The following is an 18,773-nucleotide window of genomic DNA, read 5'->3' on the forward strand; positions in this document are numbered from 1 at the left end:
CCTGTCATTATGATACAAATACATAACCTGACCCTGCCCTTTTACTGCTGTGCCCTCTCATTATGATACAAATACATAACCTGACTCTGTCCTTTTACTGCTGTGCCAGCCCTCTCATTATGATACAAATACATAACCTGACTCTGCCCTTTTACTGCTGTGCCAGCCCTCTCATTATGACACAAATACATAACCTGACCCTGCCCTTTTACTGCTGTGCTAGCCCCTGTCATTATGATACAAATACATAACCTGACTCTGCCCTTTTACTGCTGTGCCAGCCCCTGTCATTATGATACAAATACATAACCTGACCCTGCCCTTTTACTGCTGTGCCCTCTCATTATGATACAAATACATAACCTGACTCTGCCCTTTTACTGCTGTGCCAGCCCTCTCATTATGATACAAATACATAACCTGACCCTGCCCTTTTACTGCTGTGCCAGCCCCTGTCATTATGACACAAATACATAACCTGACCCTGCCCTTTTACTGCTGTGCCAGCTCCTCTCATTATGACACAAATATACAACCTGACCCTGCCCTTTTACTGCTGTGCCAGCCCCTGTCATTATGATACAAATACATAACCTAACTGGTAAGCACAAACTTAGAGTCTGTCAACCAGAGAAATCCAGAAGCAAATTCTGCAACTCACTGTATAAATAGAAATCAGCTCTAGACATTAGACAGTGGTCAATGTGTACAGGGACAATAAAAACCCCTAATATAATTGTTAGATCACATAGTGTTTTTCTCCTACTTACAATCTTTGGAAACAGAAACACGTCAGAGCCCGGATAGCTCAGTCGGTAGAGCATCAGACTTTTAATCTGAGGGTCTAGGGTTCAAGTCCCTATTCGGGCGAAGTTTTTTTTTTTTTAATATATATATATTATATATATTTACGATCAGTTTCATTTATTTAGAAAACAATAAATTATTTATATTGTTGTTATTTATTACTTTTATTATCTTTCATAATTTGTATTAATCATATTGCTCAAATTCTTGCAAACAAATTGAATGTAATCTAGGAAATTGTATAGTTGTTGTAGTTCCCCATATAGAACAGGAAGATGATGTCTCCATATTACTAAACCACAATATAAAGTTTCACACTAGTTTATTCTTATTCTGTATAACTTCACTAAAATTCTGCACTTTATTAAATAAATAGGTTCTACCGAGATTTGAACTCGGATCGCTGGATTCAAAGTCCAGAGTGCTAACCATTACACCATAGAACCGGTATGCACTGCTGCGGTCTGAGGAGAATATAATGTAACAGTAAGTGCTCAGTGCTATGGGTTCAAATGGAGTCTTCTCTTACAGCTGCAAAATCTCGTCCTCTTTTATACAGTGATCCAGATTCTGTTCTAAGCACATTGTATTATCTGTTAGTAAACCTCAACGTTAATCATAAAACCACCTCATTAATCCTCACTGTGTAGCTCCCACACCAACTCTACAGCCCCAAAACTACCCCTGACCGTGTCACCCCAACACTAACCCTGAGCCCCACCACTACCCCTGACTCTGTCATCCCAACACTAACCCTGAGCCCCACCACTACCCCTGACTGTGTCATCCCAACACTACCCCTGAATGTGTCACCCCAACACTACCCCTGAATGTGTCACCCCAACACAAACCCCTGACTGTGTCACCTCAACACTACCCCTGACTGTGTCACCCCAACACTACCCCTGACTGTGTCACCCCAACACTAACCCTGAGCCCCACCACTACCCCTGACTGTGTCATCCCAACACTACCCCTGAATGTGTCACCCCAACACTACCCCTGAATGTGTCACCCCAACACTACCCCTGACTGTGTCACTCCAACACTACCCCTGAATGTGTCACCCCAACACTACCCCTGACAGTGTTACCCCAACACTAACCCAGAGCCCCAACACTAACTCTACAGCCCCAAAACTACCCCTGACTGTGTCACCCCAACACTAACCCTGACTGTGTCACCCCAACACTACCCCTGAATGTGTCACCCCAACACTACCCCTGACTGTGTCACCCCAACACTACCCCTGACTGTGTCACCCCAACACTAACCCTGAGCCCCAACACTACCCCTGACTATGTCACCCCAACACTACCCCTGACTGTGTCACCCCAACACTACCCCTGAATGTGTCACCCCAACACTACCCCTGACTGTGTCACCCCAACACTACCCCTGAATGTGTCACCCCAACACTACCCCTGACTGTGTCACTCCAACACTACCCCTGAATGTGTCACCCCAACACTACCCCTGAATGTGTCACCCCAACAGTAACCCAGAGCCCCAAGACTAACTCTACAGCCCCAAAACTACCCCTGACTGTGTCACCCCAACACTAACCCTGAGCCCCAAAACTACCCCTGACTGTGTCACCCCAACACTACCCCTGACTGTGTCACCCCAACACTACCCCTGAATGTGTCACCCCAACACTACCCCTGACTGTGTCACCCCAACACTACCCCTGAATGTGTCACCCCAACACTACCCCTGACTGTGTCACCCCAACACTACCCCTGAATGTGTCACCCCAACACTACCCCTGACTGTGTCACCCCAACACTACCCCTGAATGTGTCACCCCAACACTACCCCTAACAGTGTTACCCCAACACTAACCCAGAGCCCCAACACCAACTCTGACTGTGTTACCACAAAACTAACCCCAAACTGTGTAACCAGAAAACTACCCCTGAGCCCCAACACTAAACCCGACTGTCACCCCAACACTAACCCCTAACTGTGTAACCCCCAACATTACCCCTGACTGTGTAACCTCAAGCACTACCCCTGAGCCCCAACACTAACTCTGGCTGTGTAACCCTAACACTAACCCTGTCTGTGTCACCCCAACACTACCCCTGACCGTGTAACCCCAAGCACTAACCCTGAGCCCCAACACTAACTCTGACTGTGTAACCCTAACACTAACCCTGAGCCCCAACACTACCCCTGGCTGTGTAACCCCAACACTACCCCTGACTGTGTAACCCTAACACTAACCCTGAGCCCCAACACTAACTCTGACTGTGTAACCCCAACACTAACCCCTAACTGTGTAACCACAACACTACCCCTGAGCCCCAACACTAACCTTGACTGTCACCCAAACACTAAACCCTAACTGTGTAACCCCAACACTACCCCTGACTGTGTTACCCCAACATTAACCCTGAGCCCCAACACTAACTCTGACTGTGTAACCACAACACTACCCCTGAGCCCCAACACTAACCCTGACTCTGTCACTCCAACAATACCCCTGACTGTGTAACCCCAAGCACTACCCCTGAGCCCCAACACTAACTCTGGCTGTGTAACCCCAACACTAACCCCTGACTGTTTCACCCCAACACTACTCCTGACTGTGTACCTCAAACACTACCCCTGACTGTGTCACCCCGACACTACCCCTGACTGTGTTACCCCAACACTAACCCTGAACACTAACTCTGACTGTGTAACCCCAACACTAACCCCTGACTGTGTCACCCCAACAATATCCCTAACCACAACACTACCCCTGAGCCCCAACACTAACCCTGACTGTGTAACCCCAAGCACTACCCCTGACTGTGTCACCGCAACACTACCCCTGACTGTGTAACCACAACACTAGCCCTGAGCCCTAACACTAACCCTGACTGTGTAACCCCAACACTAACCTCTGATTGTGTAACCCCAACACTAACCCATGACTGTGTCACCCCAACACTACCCCTGACTGTGTAACCCCAACACAAACCCTGACTGTATAACCCCCACACTAACCCTGAGCCCCAACACTAACCCTGACTGTGTAACCCCAACTCTACCCCTGTCTGTGTAACCCCAAGCACTACCCCTGAGCCCCAACACTAACTCTGGCTGTGTAACCCCAACACTAACCCCTGACTCTGTCACCCCAACACTACCCTGACTGTGTAACCCCAAGCACTACCCCTGACTGCGTCACCCCAACACTACCCCTGACTGTGTTACCCCAACACTATCCCTGAGCCCCAACACTAACTCTGACTTGTAATCCCAAGCACTACCCCTGACTGTGTCACCCCAACACTATTCCAACACTATCACTCACCACAACACTAACCCTGACTGGGTCACCCCAACACTACCCCTGACTGTGTAACCCCAATCACTACCCCTGACTGTGTCACCCCAACACTACCCCTGACTGTGTTACCCCAACACTAACCGTGAGCCCCAAAACTAACTCTGTGTAACCCCAAGCACTACCCCTGACTGTGTCACCCCTACACTACCCCTGATTGTGTAACCACAACACACTACACCTGAGCCCTAACACTAACTCTGACTGTGTAACCCCAACACTAACCCCTGACTGTGTCACCCCAACACTATTCCAACACTATCCCTAGCCACAACACTACCCCTGAGCCCCAACACTAACCCTGACTGTGTCACCCCAACACTACCCCTGACTGTGTCACCCCAATACTACCCGTGACTGTGTAACCCCAAGCTCTACCCCTGACTGTGTCACCCCAACACTACCCCTGACTGTGTAACCACAACACTAACCCCTAACTGTGTAACCACAACACTACCCTTGAGCCCCAACACTAACCCTGACTGTGTAACCACAACACTAACCCCTAACTGTGTCACCCCAACACTACCCCAACACTATCCCTAACCACAACACTACCCCTGAGCCCCAATACTAACCCTGACTGTGTCACCCCAACACTACCCATGACTGTGTAACCCCAAGCACTACCCCTGAGCCCCAACACTAACTCTGGCTGTGTAACCGCAACACTAACCCCTGACTGTGTCACCCCAACACTACTCCTGACTGTGTAACCCCAAGCACTACCCCTGACTGTGTCACCCCAACACTAACCCTGAACCCCAACACTAACTCTGACTGTGTTACCCCAACAATAACCCCTGACTGTGTCATCCCAACACTACTCCTGACTGTGTAACCCCAAGCACTACCCCTGACTGTGTTACTCCAACACTAACCCTGAACCCCAACACTAACTCTGACTGTGTAACCCCAACACTAACCCCTGACTGTGTCACCCCAACACTACCCCTGACTGTGTAACCCCAAGCACTACCCCTGACTGTGTCACCCCAAAACTACCCCCCACAACACTACCCCTGAGCCCCAACACTAACCCTGACTGTGTAACCCCAACACAACCTGTGTCACCCCAACACTACCCCTGACTGTGTAACCACAACACAACCCCTGACTGTATAACCCCAACACTAACCCTGACTGTGTAACCCCAACACTACCCCTGTCTGTGTAACCCCAAGCACTACCCCTGAGCCCCAACACTAACTCTGGTTGTGTAACCCAACACTAACCCCTGACTGTGTCACCCCAACACTACCCCTGACTGTGTAACCCCAAGCACTACCCCTGACTGTGTAACCCCAACACTACCCCTGACTGTGTTACCCCAACACTAACCCTGAGCCCCAACACTAACTCTGACTGTGTAACCCCAACACTAACCCCTGACTGTGTCACCCCAACACTATTCCAACACTATCCCTAACCACAACACTACCCCTGAGCCCCAACACTAACCCTGGCTGTGTCACCCCAACACTAACCTTGAGTCCCAACACAAACCCCTGACTGTGTCACCTCAACACTACCCCTGACTGTGTCACCCCAACACTACCCCTGACTGTGTAACCCCAAGCACTACCCCTGACTGTGTCACCCCAACACTACCCATGACTGTGTCACCCCAACACTACCCCTGACTGTGTCACCCCAACACTAGCCCCCACACCGAACTTATATTATGAAGTGTGTTACCCCAACACTATCCCTGAGCCCCAACACTAACTCTGACTTGTAATCCCAAGCACTACCCCTGACTGTGTCACCCCAACACTATTCCAACACTATCACTCACCACAACACTAACCCTGACTGGGTCACCCCAACACTACCCCTGACTGTGTAACCCCAATCACTACCCCTGACTGTGTCACCCCAACACTACCCCTGACTGTGTTACCCCAACACTAACCGTGAGCCCCAACACTAACTCTGTGTAACCCCAAGCACTACCCCTGACTGTGTCACCCCTACACTACCCCTGATTGTGTAACCACAACACACTACACCTGAGCCCTAACACTAACTCTGACTGTGTAACCCCAACACTAACCCCTGACTGTGTCACCCCAACACTATTCCAACACTATCCCTAGCCACAACACTACCCCTGAGCCCCAACACTAACCCTGACTGTGTCACCCCAACACTACCCCTGACTGTGTCACCCCAATACTACCCGTGACTGTGTAACCCCAAGCTCTACCCCTGACTGTGTCACCCCAACACTACCCCTGACTGTGTAACCACAACACTAACCCCTAACTGTGTAACCACAACACTACCCTTGAGCCCCAACACTAACCCTGACTGTGTAACCACAACACTAACCCCTAACTGTGTCACCCCAACACTACCCCAACACTATCCCTAACCACAACACTACCCCTGAGCCCCAATACTAACCCTGACTGTGTCACCCCAACACTACCCATGACTGTGTAACCCCAAGCACTACCCCTGAGCCCCAACACTAACTCTGGCTGTGTAACCGCAACACTAACCCCTGACTGTGTCACCCCAACACTACTCCTGACTGTGTAACCCCAAGCACTACCCCTGACTGTGTCACCCCAACACTAACCCTGAACCCCAACACTAACTCTGACTGTGTTACCCCAACAATAACCCCTGACTGTGTCATCCCAACACTACTCCTGACTGTGTAACCCCAAGCACTACCCCTGACTGTGTTACTCCAACACTAACCCTGAACCCCAACACTAACTCTGACTGTGTAACCCCAACACTAACCCCTGACTGTGTCACCCCAACACTACCCCTGACTGTGTAACCCCAAGCACTACCCCTGACTGTGTCACCCCAACACTACCCCCCACAACACTACCCCTGAGCCCCAACACTAACCCTGACTGTGTAACCCCAACACAACCTGTGTCACCCCAACACTACCCCTGACTGTGTAACCACAACACAACCCCTGACTGTATAACCCCAACACTAACCCTGACTGTGTAACCCCAACACTACCCCTGTCTGTGTAACCCCAAGCACTACCCCTGAGCCCCAACACTAACTCTGGTTGTGTAACCCAACACTAACCCCTGACTGTGTAACCCCAAGCACTACCCCTGACTGTGTAACCCCAACACTACCCCTGACTGTGTTACCCCAACACTACCCCTGACTGTGTAACCCCAAGCACTACCCCTGACTGTGTAACCCCAACACTACCCCTGACTGTGTCACCCCAACACTACCCCTGACTGTGTAACCCCAAGCACTACCCCTGACTGTGTAACCCCAACACTACCCCTGACTGTGTTACCCCAACACTAACCCTGAGCCCCAACACTAACTCTGACTGTGTAACCCCAACACTAACCCCTGACTGTGTCACCCCAACACTATTCCAACACTATCCCTAACCACAACACTACCCCTGAGCCCCAACACTAACCCTGGCTGTGTCACCCCAACACTAACCTTGAGTCCCAACACAAACCCCTGACTGTGTCACCTCAACACTACCCCTGACTGTGTCACCCCAACACTACCCCTGACTGTGTAACCCCAAGCACTACCCCTGACTGTGTCACCCCAACACTACCCATGACTGTGTCACCCCAACACTACCCATGACTGTGTCACCCCAACACTACCCATGACTGTGTCACCCCAACACTACCCATGACTGCGTCACCCCAACACTACCCATGACTGCGTCACCCCAACACTACCCATGACTGCGTCACCCCAACACTAGCCCCCACACCGAACTTATATTATGAAGTGTGGCCAACTATACTTTGAAATAAAACTTGTGTATTCTTATTACTCTATTTAATTATATTGAGCATGCCTTAACTTTCAATGAAGCCCGGATAGCTCAGTCGGTAGAGCATCAGACTTTTAATCTGAGGGTCTAGGGTTCAAGTCCCTATTCGGGCGAATTATTTTTTTTCTTTCTGAACTTCTCACAGTAAATAAACTTTATTTAGGAGATCTTTACTATAAATAAAACATTTGTTTTTATTATTATTATTTTATTTTTTAAGTTTTACTTCAAGTAACATTAATTCTGCACAATTAATGGATTCATTGATTAAATTGTTAAATTTCCATTTCATTTATTTAGTTTGATGACTATAATTTCTATCATAGCTAAACTGTTATATCAAGAGCAGTTTTGTTACATTTTAAAGGGTAATTACTTTATATAAATATAAAATACTATTTGTAATTATATAAGTAATATGTACAGGTATAAAGTCAGGTCACATGACTCAAATAGCAGCCCAATAATAAGCTCATGAAACCAGGCAGTGCAGGACCACAAATACAGTAGCTAGAGGCAGTTAGTGACAAATGATCATGTAGCTGGGAATCTGAGGGACACTTTTGTTAATTATGTCAATAACGTTATCAATCTATTGGGGAAAAAAAAATATGCCTCCCCGTCGGGGAATCGAACCCCGGTCTCCCGCGTGACAGGCGGGGATACTCACCACTATACTAACGAGGATTGGCTTAGATGCAACCCTCATTCTTGTGTAGTTATTTGGTGACATGAGTCAGGCATGCGCAGTTAACTAGAGAGTCATCAGTCTTACTTATAAAGTAATTCTATAATTACTCCTGACTGCGTAACCCCAACACTACCCCTGACTGTATAACCCCAACACTAACCCTGAGCCCCAACTCTAACCCTGACTGTGTAACCCCAACACTACCCCTGACTGTATAACCCCAACACTAACCCTGAGCCCCAACTCTAACCCTGACTGCGTAACCCCAACACTACCCCTGACTGTATAACCCCAACACTAACCCTGAGCCCCAACTCTAACCCTGACTGTGTAACCCCAACACTACCCCTGACTGTATAACCCCAACACTAACCCTGAGCCCCAACTCTAACCCTGACTGCGTAACCCCAACACTACCCCTGACTGTATAACCCCAACACTAACCCTGAGCCCCAACTCTAACCCTGACTGTGTAACCCCAACACTACCCCTGACTGTATAACCCCAACACTAACCCTGAGCCCCAACTCTAACCCTGACTGCATAACCCCAACACTACCCCTGACTGTATAACCCCAACACTAACCCTGAGCCCCAACTCTAACCCTGACTGTGTAACCCCAACACTACCCCTGACTGTATAACCCCAACACTAACCCTGAGCCCCAACTCTAACCCTGACTGTGTAACCCCAACACTACCCCTGACTGTATAACCCCAACACTACCCCTGACTGTATAACCCCAACACTAACCCTGACTGTATAACCCCAACACTAACCCTGAGCCTCAACTCTACCCCTGACTGTATAACCCCAACACTAACCCTGACTGTATAACCCCAACACTAACCCTGAGCCTCAACTCTACCCCTGACTGTATAACCCTAACACTAACCCTGAGCCCCAACTCTAACCCTGACTGTGTAACCCCAACACTACCCCTGACTGTATAACCCCAACACTACCCCTGACTGTATAACCCCAACACTACCCCTGACTGTATAACCCCAACACTAACCCTGACTGTATAACCCCAACACTAACCCTGAGCCTCAACTCTACCCCTGACTGTATAACCCCAACACTAACCCTGAGCCCCAACACTAACCCTTACTATGTAACCCCAACACTACCCCTGACTGTATAACCCCAACACTACCCCTGACTGTATAACCCCAACAATAACCCTGAGCCCCAACTCTAACCCTGACTGTGTAACCCCAACACTACCCCTGACTGTATAACCCCAACACTAACCCTGAGCCCCAACTCTAACCCTTACTATGTAACCCCAACACTACCCCTGACTGTATAACCCCAACACTAACCCTGAGCCCCAACACTAACCCTTACTATGTAACCCCAACACTACCCCTGACTGTATAACCCCAACACTAACCCTGAGCCCCAACTCTAACCCTGACTATGTAACCCCAACACTATCCCTGAGCCCCAACGCTACCCCTGAATGTATAACCCCAACACTAACCCTGAGCCCCAACTCTAACCCTGACTGTGTAACCCCAACACTATCCCTGAGCCCCAACGCTACCCCTGAATGTATAACCCCAACACTACCCCTGTCTGTGTAACCCCAACACAAACCCTGAGCCCCAACACTACCCCTGACTGTATAACCCCAAAACTAACCCTGAGCCCCAACACTACCCCTGAATGTAAAACCCCAACACTACCCCTGAGCCCCAACACTAACCCTGACTATGTAACCCCAACACTAACCCTGAGCCCCAACACTACCCCTGACTGTATAACCCCAACACTAACCCTGAGCCACAACACTAACCCTGACTATGTAACCGCAACACTACCCCTGGCTGTATAACTCCAACACTAACCCTGAGCCCCAACACTAACCTGGTCCCTGACTGTATAACCCCAACACTAACCCTGAGCCCCAACACTACCCCTGACTGTATAACCCCAACACTAACCCTGAGCCCCAACTCTAACCCTGACTGTGTAACCCCAACACTACCCCTGACTGTATAACCCCAACACTAACCCTGAGCCCCAACTCTAACCCTGACTGTGTAACCCCAACACTACCCCTGACTGTATAACCCCAACACTAACCCTGAGCCCCAACACTAACCCTTACTATGTAACCCCAACACTACCCCTGACTGTATAACCCCAACACTAACCCTGAGCCCCAACTCTAACCCTGACTGTGTAACCCCAACACTATCTCTGAGCCCCAACGCTACCCCTGAATATATAACCCCAACACTACCCCTGTCTGTGTAACCCCAACACAAACCCTGAGCCCCAACACTACCTCTGACTGTATAACCCCAACACTACCCCTGAGCCCCAACACTAACCCTGACTATGTAACCCCAACACTACCCCTGAGCCCCAACACTACCCCTGACTGTATAACCCCAACACTAACCCTGAGCCCCAACACTATCCCTGAATGTATAACCCCAACACTACCCCTGAGCCCCAACACTAACCCTGACTATGTAACCCCAACACTAACCCTGAGCCCCAACACTACCCCTGACTGTATAACCCCAACACTAACCCTGAGCCACAACACTAACCCTGACTATGTAACCGCAACACTACCCCTGGCTGGTAACTTCAACACTAACCCTGAGCCCCAACTCTAACCCTGACTATGTAACCGCAACACTACCCCTGGCTGTATAACTTCAACACTAACCCTGAGCCCCAACACTAACCTGGTCCCTGACTGTATAACCCCAACACTAACTCTGAGCCCCAACACTACCCCTGACTGTATAACCCCAACACTAACCCTGAGCCCCAACACTAACCTGGTCCCTGACTGTGTAACCCCAACACTACCCCTGTCTGTGTAACCCCAACACTACCCCTGTCTGTGTAACCCTAAAATAAAGAAATTCTATAAATATCAAAGTAAAACACACTCCCTTTGTTTATAGATATATCTATAGGGCAGTTAATAACATATAGGGGGAAATTCACATTTTATTTCTCATTCCAAATTTTTCATTGAAATATCGCAAAATAAAATACTGTATGGCCAATTGTAACATTTAAATAGTAAATAATTTCATGTACATCATATGTCAATAAAAGTATTAACCTCCCCGTCGGGGAATCGAACCCCGGTCTCCCGCGTGACAGGCGGGGATACTCACCACTATACTAACGAGGATTGGCTGGAAAAGCCTTCTGCAGAAACATGTCTTATAATGACGGTAGCTGTCTAAAACCGCAATAACGCATGGACAGTTTATTCTGGTAATTCCCCTCTGCAATAGTTATCTACAGATATAATCTAAATTCATATCTAACTATATTTGTTGCTATTCTATATACAATCTATATAAAAAATAAAAATCAGTTAATTATTTCATGGCATAAACTAAATGAATGAATTAAAAGTTTAGCCTCCCCGTCGGGGAATCGAACCCCGGTCTCCCGCGTGACAGGCGGGGATACTCACCACTATACTAACGAGGACTGGCTTGTGACGTGTTCTAATTCCTATGTAGTTATAGGTTGTACATACATGTCTAGAGACTAGTGAGGATATTATATAGATATATTATAGAAATATTAATACATTAAATACCCTCGATCTGTATATTATATATAGATAGAACATCGAACACAATTTGCAAGTTTTTCATGGAATTTCGGTAAAAAAATATATTTAAGTAATTATGCAATTACAATATTTAAGCTGTAAATATATATATATATATATATATATATATATAAAAAATATACGGTATGAAAAACGTTACGTGTAACTATAAAAAGTTGCCTCCCCGTCGGGGAATCGAACCCCGGTCTCCCGCGTGACAGGCGGGGATACTCACCACTATACTAACGAGGATTGGCTGCAAACTGGGGCTGAATCACTGTTCATATGGAATCCAAGAGGATGACATCACATACATTTTTACCAAACAAAAGGATCATGTGCATCAAGTTCTAAAGGAAACTGAGGGCAGGAAGAAGGCCCATATTTGACCCTAATAAGTCAGGGCCCATGCTCTGACAAATATTGGTCTTCTCACTTAAGGGTCCAGTCTATGGTTTGTCACATTTCAGTAAAACCCCTGACCTATCTGTGCTGGGCAATGACAATGGTAAGTGGTACATATCTAGTGTAGAGCTTTAATGACCCATCTGTGCAGGGAAATGCCAATGGTAAGTGGTACATATCTAGTGTAGAGCGTTAATGACCCATCTGTGCTGGTCAATGCCAATGGTGAGTGGGAAAAAAATCTAGTGTAGAGGGTTAATGACCCATCTATGCTGGGTATTGCCAATATTGAGTGGTACAGATCTAGTGGAGAGGGTTAATGAACCATCTGTGCTGGGCAATGCCAATGGTGAGTGGTACAGATCTAGTGTAGAGGGTTAATGACCCATCTGTGCTGGGCAATGCTAATGGTGAGTGGTACAGATCTAGTGTAGAGGGTTAATGACCCATCTGTGCTGGGCAAGGCCAATGGTGAGTGGTACAGATCTAGTGTAGAGGGTTAATGACTCATATGTGCTGGGGTTAATGACCCATCTGTGCTGGGCAATGCCAATAGTGAGTGGTACAAATCTAGTGTAGAGGGTTAATGACCCATCAGTGCTGGGCAATGCCAATAGCGAGTGGTACAAATCTAGTGTAGAGGGTTAATGGCCCATCTGTGCTGGGCAATGCCAATAGTGAGTGGTACAAATCTAGTGTAGAGGGTTAATGACCCATCAGTGCTGGGCAATGCCAATAGTGAGTGGTACAAATCTAGTGTAGAGGGTTAATGACCCATCTGTGCTGGGCACTGCCAATAGTGAGTGGTACAAATCTAGTGTAGAGGGTTAATGACCCATATGTGCTGTAAATGATCCATACGATGTGAGAGGAAAAAGAGTTTAGCAAAACATGCGCTCAGACACATCATTAAGGTACCAACAAAGTTGTAGCACACATTTTGAATGTGTCATTAAACAGAACTTAGTAGGGCCTCCTCTCGGATGTATTTCAGTTTGTAATTATACTCACCGATATCCTTGCATACTCTAACACTCAGTCCAGCTCATGGGAGAGTATGACTCTGGTTGGACCGTTTTAGGCCAGTGTGCTCTGTACATGAAGCTGTGCGCCCCATACTTCTCAGCTACTCTCAATCTTATTATATGATTCACTCAGTGAGGTGATGACACCCCAGCTATTCTTAATCTCATCATATGATCCACTCAGTGAGGTGATGACACTTCTCAGCTATTCTTAATCTCATCATATGATCCACTCAGTGAGGTGATGACACTTCTCAGCTATTCTTAATCTCATCATATGATCCACTCAGTGAGGTGATGACACTTCTCAGCTATTCTTAATCTCATCATATGATCCACTCAGTGAGGTGATGACACTTCTCAGCTATTCTTAATCTCATCATATGATCCACTCAGTGAGGTGATGACACTTCTCAGCTATTCTTAATCTCATCATATGATCCACTCAGTGAGGTGATGACACTTCTCAGCTATTCTTAATCTCATCATATGATCCACTCAGTGAGGTGATGATACTTCTCAGCTATTCTTAATCTCATCATATGATCCACTCAGTGAGGTGATGACACTTCTCAGCTATTCTTAATCTCATCATATGATCCACTCAGTGAGGTGATGATACTTCTCAGCTATTCTTAATCTCATCATATGATCCACACAGTGAGGTGATGACACTTCTCAGCTACTCTCAATTTCATCATATGACTGTTGTGCAGTGAGGTGATGACAAGTGAACCCTAGTGCTGGAAATAGTCACTTAAATAAACGGTACTCCAGACCAGCACCCATTAAAACTTTATTGTCACAAGATTAAAAACATAATAAACAAGAAAGTGATAGACTCTGTGACTATACTGGTGATAAACTAACGCGTTTCAGCTTGAGAAGCTGTATTTATAGACTATAATGACTATTAAAGGGACATTATTCACTCATTTTTTTCTTTGCATGCATGTTTTGTAGATGATCTATTTATATAGCCCATAAAGTTTTTTTTTTTAAATGTATAGTTTTGCTTATTTTTAAATAACATTGCTTTGATTTTCAGACTCCTAACCAAGCCCCAAAGTTTTATGTGAATACCGTCAGCTACCTTCTCCAGCTTGCTCCTGTTTGTGTAAAGGGTCTTTTCATATGCAAAAGAAGGGGGAGGGGGGGGGGAGAGTCTTATTTGCCACTTGCAGTGGGCTTTCCAGCTACCTTTTCAACAGAGCTAAACTGAGAGCTTCTAAGTAAGTTTTTAAACAGTTTAATACTGGATTTTTATATCAGTATCTGTGCATCTTATTCTTTATAGTAGTGTCTATTACATGCAGTTAAATGAGTGTATACTGTCCCTTTAAAGAGATTAAAACAACCTCTAGTATTGGTGCTAACAGTTTTTGTGATTTAAGCAGCTGCTTTATAGCACACATAACCCTCTACATCTAGACACAATGTATTGAAGGGTCATTGGGGAGATGGAGTAAACCTTTAAAAATAAGAATGTAAATACAAATGTATTGCCCAGTAAACCTACATACTCACACACCAGTGGCAAATATACACGCACAACAGGTTTGTATGTGAACATTGCCCCTGTAAGGTATTTCTGGGACCTTCACTGGCACAGACAGACCCAAAACATAGGCATTGTGCAGAAACGCGCCAACTGCAGATTGTGTAACTGTGGAAAGACCAAGGTCCTAGGTGAAGTGTTTGTATTAAAAAGGACCTGAAATACTTTTCTCTTTGTGCATCTATAAAAGGTTTATTTGTTTAATGTGCTTGTCTGCTGAATAAACCAGCTTTAGTAGGTTTGTGGGTGAGGAAATTAGACATTTGTGTACAGATATGCAGTTTAGAAAAAACATCTTATGCAAAAATATAATGTTTGCTTTGTGCACTTTTATATGCACAATATATTCTATTCCTATTACTGAAAATAATATTTAAATGTCTGTCACTTGTGTCTGTTTTTCTATATTTGTAATTGGTGCAATAACATTTCATGTCCAGCGTTTCAGCTCCAGCGCTTGGGATAAAGCAGGAAGAGTCATTTACAAACACAAGACTAGAAACATTTAAAGGGACATAACCCTGAATATTGAGATGCGAGTATACAGGAGTGAAAAATAAAGCAGAGAAGAGCGCAGCCGGACTCAAGTGAAGAAAGTTTTATTCAATTATACAATTAAAAGCACAATAAATATCCTGCGTACCAGATTAAAATAAAGTAGAAGCGTTTAAAACATGAACTGTTGGTAAATCAAATTACCACTCCACAGGTCGCTCATTCAGGAAAGCCAAATCCTTGTCAAACGTCCTTAGCTATTCCTTTCGTGTAGCGGTGTGAGCAAGAAATCAGCTGTGAACTGCTGAAGAATGCCGGTTCCGGTTGCTACCGGAAGTCTGTAATCGTCACTGTCAGTGCAGTGTAGCATCAATAGGAATCCTCGACGGCCGTTTCGTTCACTAGCGTGGGAACTTTCTCAAGAGGTTGCTGGTTTCTTAATTGTTTTCCTCCTTCTGCACTAGTTTTCTTGGCTCTTGATATAGCATCAAATGAGCGTCATATGAGCTAAGTGCTGAATGTACATTAGATATGTTGTCCCAGTGGTATTTTCCCAGTAGACTCTTTATTGATTCTTTAAAAAAGGTAGAATACTTCCATCACGTCTTCTAGAATATTGCTTGGACGCAACCAGCATTCCACCATAGGAAAGAAGGCTCTTCAAAAGAGATTCTCAAAAACAGCCTTAAAAATACCAAAGAAAAGACTCCTCAGAAGGTTAATAAGCAGAAGAGCAGTGTGATAAATAAGCGTCTTGAAGCCTTGGAGGTTTGTACCCACTCACTGTTTCACTTTTTTTTAAAGTCATGCTCTAAGCCAGTGTTTCTCAACCGGCATTCTTCAGCAGTTCACAGCTGATTTCTTGCTCACACCGCTACACGAAAGGAATAGCTAAGGACGTTTGACAAGGATTTGGCTTTCCTGAATGAGCGACCTGTGGAGTGGTAATTTGATTTACCAACAGTTCATGTTTTAAACGCTTCTACTTTATTTTAATCTGGTACGCAGGATATTTATTGTGCTTTTAATTGTATAATTGAATAAAACTTTCTTCACTTGAGTCCGGCTGCGCTCTTCTCTGCTTTATTTTTCAGCTTTGCCTTGTTCCAAGGGATCTACGTATGATACACCCCTTTTTGAAGAGCAGCACACACCTGTTTGTATGGTGAGGACTTACAATACCACTACAGCTGCAATTTGTAAGGCATCTCTATTTTTTGAGACTCTTAATGGGACTTATTGTGTATTTTATTTTCAGCTGTGTTGTGGCATGTTTTAACTCTTTCTACTGTTGATCAATACAGTTAAACATTTGTACCTCTTTTCCTTATTCAGGAGCATATTAGACTTATATTTATTGCATATTAACCTCATTATATTATAATTCTATTATATAATCATTCACAACCTTAGTAGCGCTGATATCTTAGATTCTCTTTTTACTGAGTATACAGGAGTGTTGATATTTTGATTTGAATTTTTTTTTTGTAGTGCATGCGTTTAACATAAAAATGCATCTAGTAAAGGATACGCCGGAATGCCAGGGTATCGGAAGCAAACCCAGGTTAGGCCACAGGGCGGCATAGGAAGCATACGCAGGTTATTCCAGGGGCGGTATAGCAAGCATACGCAGGTTATGCCAGGGGCGGTATAGGAAGCATACGCAGGTTATGCCAGGGGTGGTATAGGAAGCATACGCAGGTTATTCCAGGGGTGGTATAGGAAGCATACGCAGGTTATTCCAGGGGTGGTATAGGAAGCATACGCAGGTTATTCCAGGGGTGGTATAGGAAGCATACGCAGGTTATTCCAGGGGTGGTATAGGAAGCATACGCAGGTTATTCCAGGGGTGGTATAGGAAGCATACGCAGGTTATTCCAGGGGTGGTATAGGAAGCATACGCAGGTTATGCCAGGGGTGGTATAGGAAGCATACGCAGGTTATGCCAGGGGTGGTATAGGAAGCATACGCAGGTTATTCCAGGGGAGGTATAGGAAGCATACGCAGGTTATTCCAGGGGCGTATATAGGAAGCATACGCAGGTTATTCCAGGGGCGGTATAGGAAGCATACACAGGTTATTCCAGGGGCGGTACAGGAAGCATACGCAGGTTATTCCAGGGCTGGTATAGGAAGCATACGCAGGTTATTCCAGGGCTGGTATAGGAAGCATACGCAGGTTATGCCAGGGGCGGTACAGGAAGCATACGCAGGTTATGCCAGGGGCGGTACAGGAAGCATACGCAGGTTATGCCAGGGGCGGTATAGGAAGCATATGCAGGTTATTCCAGGGCTGGTATAGGAAGCATACGCAGGTTATACCAGGGGTGGTATAGGAAGTATACGCAGGTTATGCCAGGGCTGGTATAGGAAGCATACGCAGGTTATGCCAGGGGCGCTATAGGAAGCATACGCAGGTTATGTCAGGGGCGCTATAGGAAGCATACGCAGGTTATGCCAGGGGTGGTATAGGAAGCATACGCAGGTTATCCAGGGGTGGTATAGGAAGCATACGCAGGTTATTCCAGGGGTGGTATAGGAAGCATACGCAGGTTATTCCAGGGGTGGTATAGGAAGCATACACAGGTTATGCCAGGTGCGGTATAGGAAGCATACGCAGGTTATACTAGGGGCGGTATAGGAAGCATACACAGGTTATGCCAGGGGCGGTATAGGAAGCATACGCAGGTTATACCAGGGGCGGTATAAGAAGCATACGCAGGTTATACCAGGGGCGGTATAGGAAGCATACGCAGGTTATACTAGGGGCGGTATAGGAAGCATACACAGGTTATGCCAGGGGCGGTATAGGAAGCATACGCAGGTTATACCAGGGGCGGTATAGGAAGCATACGCAGGTTATACTAGGGGCGGTATAGGAAGCATACGCAGGTTATACTAGGGGCGGTATAGGAAGCATACGCAGGTTATACCAGGGGCGGTATAGGAAGCATACGCAGGTTATACCAGGGGCGGTATAGGAAGCATACGCAGGTTATACCAGGGGCGGTATAGGAAGCATACGCAGGTTATACCAGGGGCG

At 46.3% G+C, this 18,773-nt stretch overlaps 5 non-coding genes across 5 annotated transcripts; all 5 read right to left on the minus strand.

The window, feature by feature from the left end:
* Nucleotides 1–1,181: 1,181 nt before the first annotated feature.
* Nucleotides 1,182–1,253, minus strand: TRNAQ-UUG (transfer RNA glutamine (anticodon UUG)). The gene has a single exon. It is a non-coding gene; the product is annotated as a tRNA-Gln (tRNA).
* Nucleotides 1,254–8,564: 7,311 nt separating this feature from the next.
* Nucleotides 8,565–8,636, minus strand: TRNAD-GUC (transfer RNA aspartic acid (anticodon GUC)). Its single transcript has one exon. It is a non-coding gene; the product is annotated as a tRNA-Asp (tRNA).
* A 3,105-nt stretch (nucleotides 8,637–11,741) lies between these two features.
* On the minus strand, nucleotides 11,742–11,813 carry TRNAD-GUC (transfer RNA aspartic acid (anticodon GUC)). The gene has a single exon. It is a non-coding gene; the product is annotated as a tRNA-Asp (tRNA).
* Nucleotides 11,814–12,049: 236 nt separating this feature from the next.
* TRNAD-GUC (transfer RNA aspartic acid (anticodon GUC)) lies at nucleotides 12,050–12,121 on the minus strand. The gene has a single exon. It is a non-coding gene; the product is annotated as a tRNA-Asp (tRNA).
* A 307-nt stretch (nucleotides 12,122–12,428) lies between these two features.
* TRNAD-GUC (transfer RNA aspartic acid (anticodon GUC)) lies at nucleotides 12,429–12,500 on the minus strand. Its single transcript has one exon. It is a non-coding gene; the product is annotated as a tRNA-Asp (tRNA).
* Nucleotides 12,501–18,773: the final 6,273 nt, after the last annotated feature.

The sequence above is a fragment of the Bombina bombina genome, chromosome 7 (genome assembly GCF_027579735.1).
Source record: "Bombina bombina isolate aBomBom1 chromosome 7, aBomBom1.pri, whole genome shotgun sequence".
Lineage (NCBI taxonomy): Eukaryota > Metazoa > Chordata > Amphibia > Anura > Bombinatoridae > Bombina > Bombina bombina.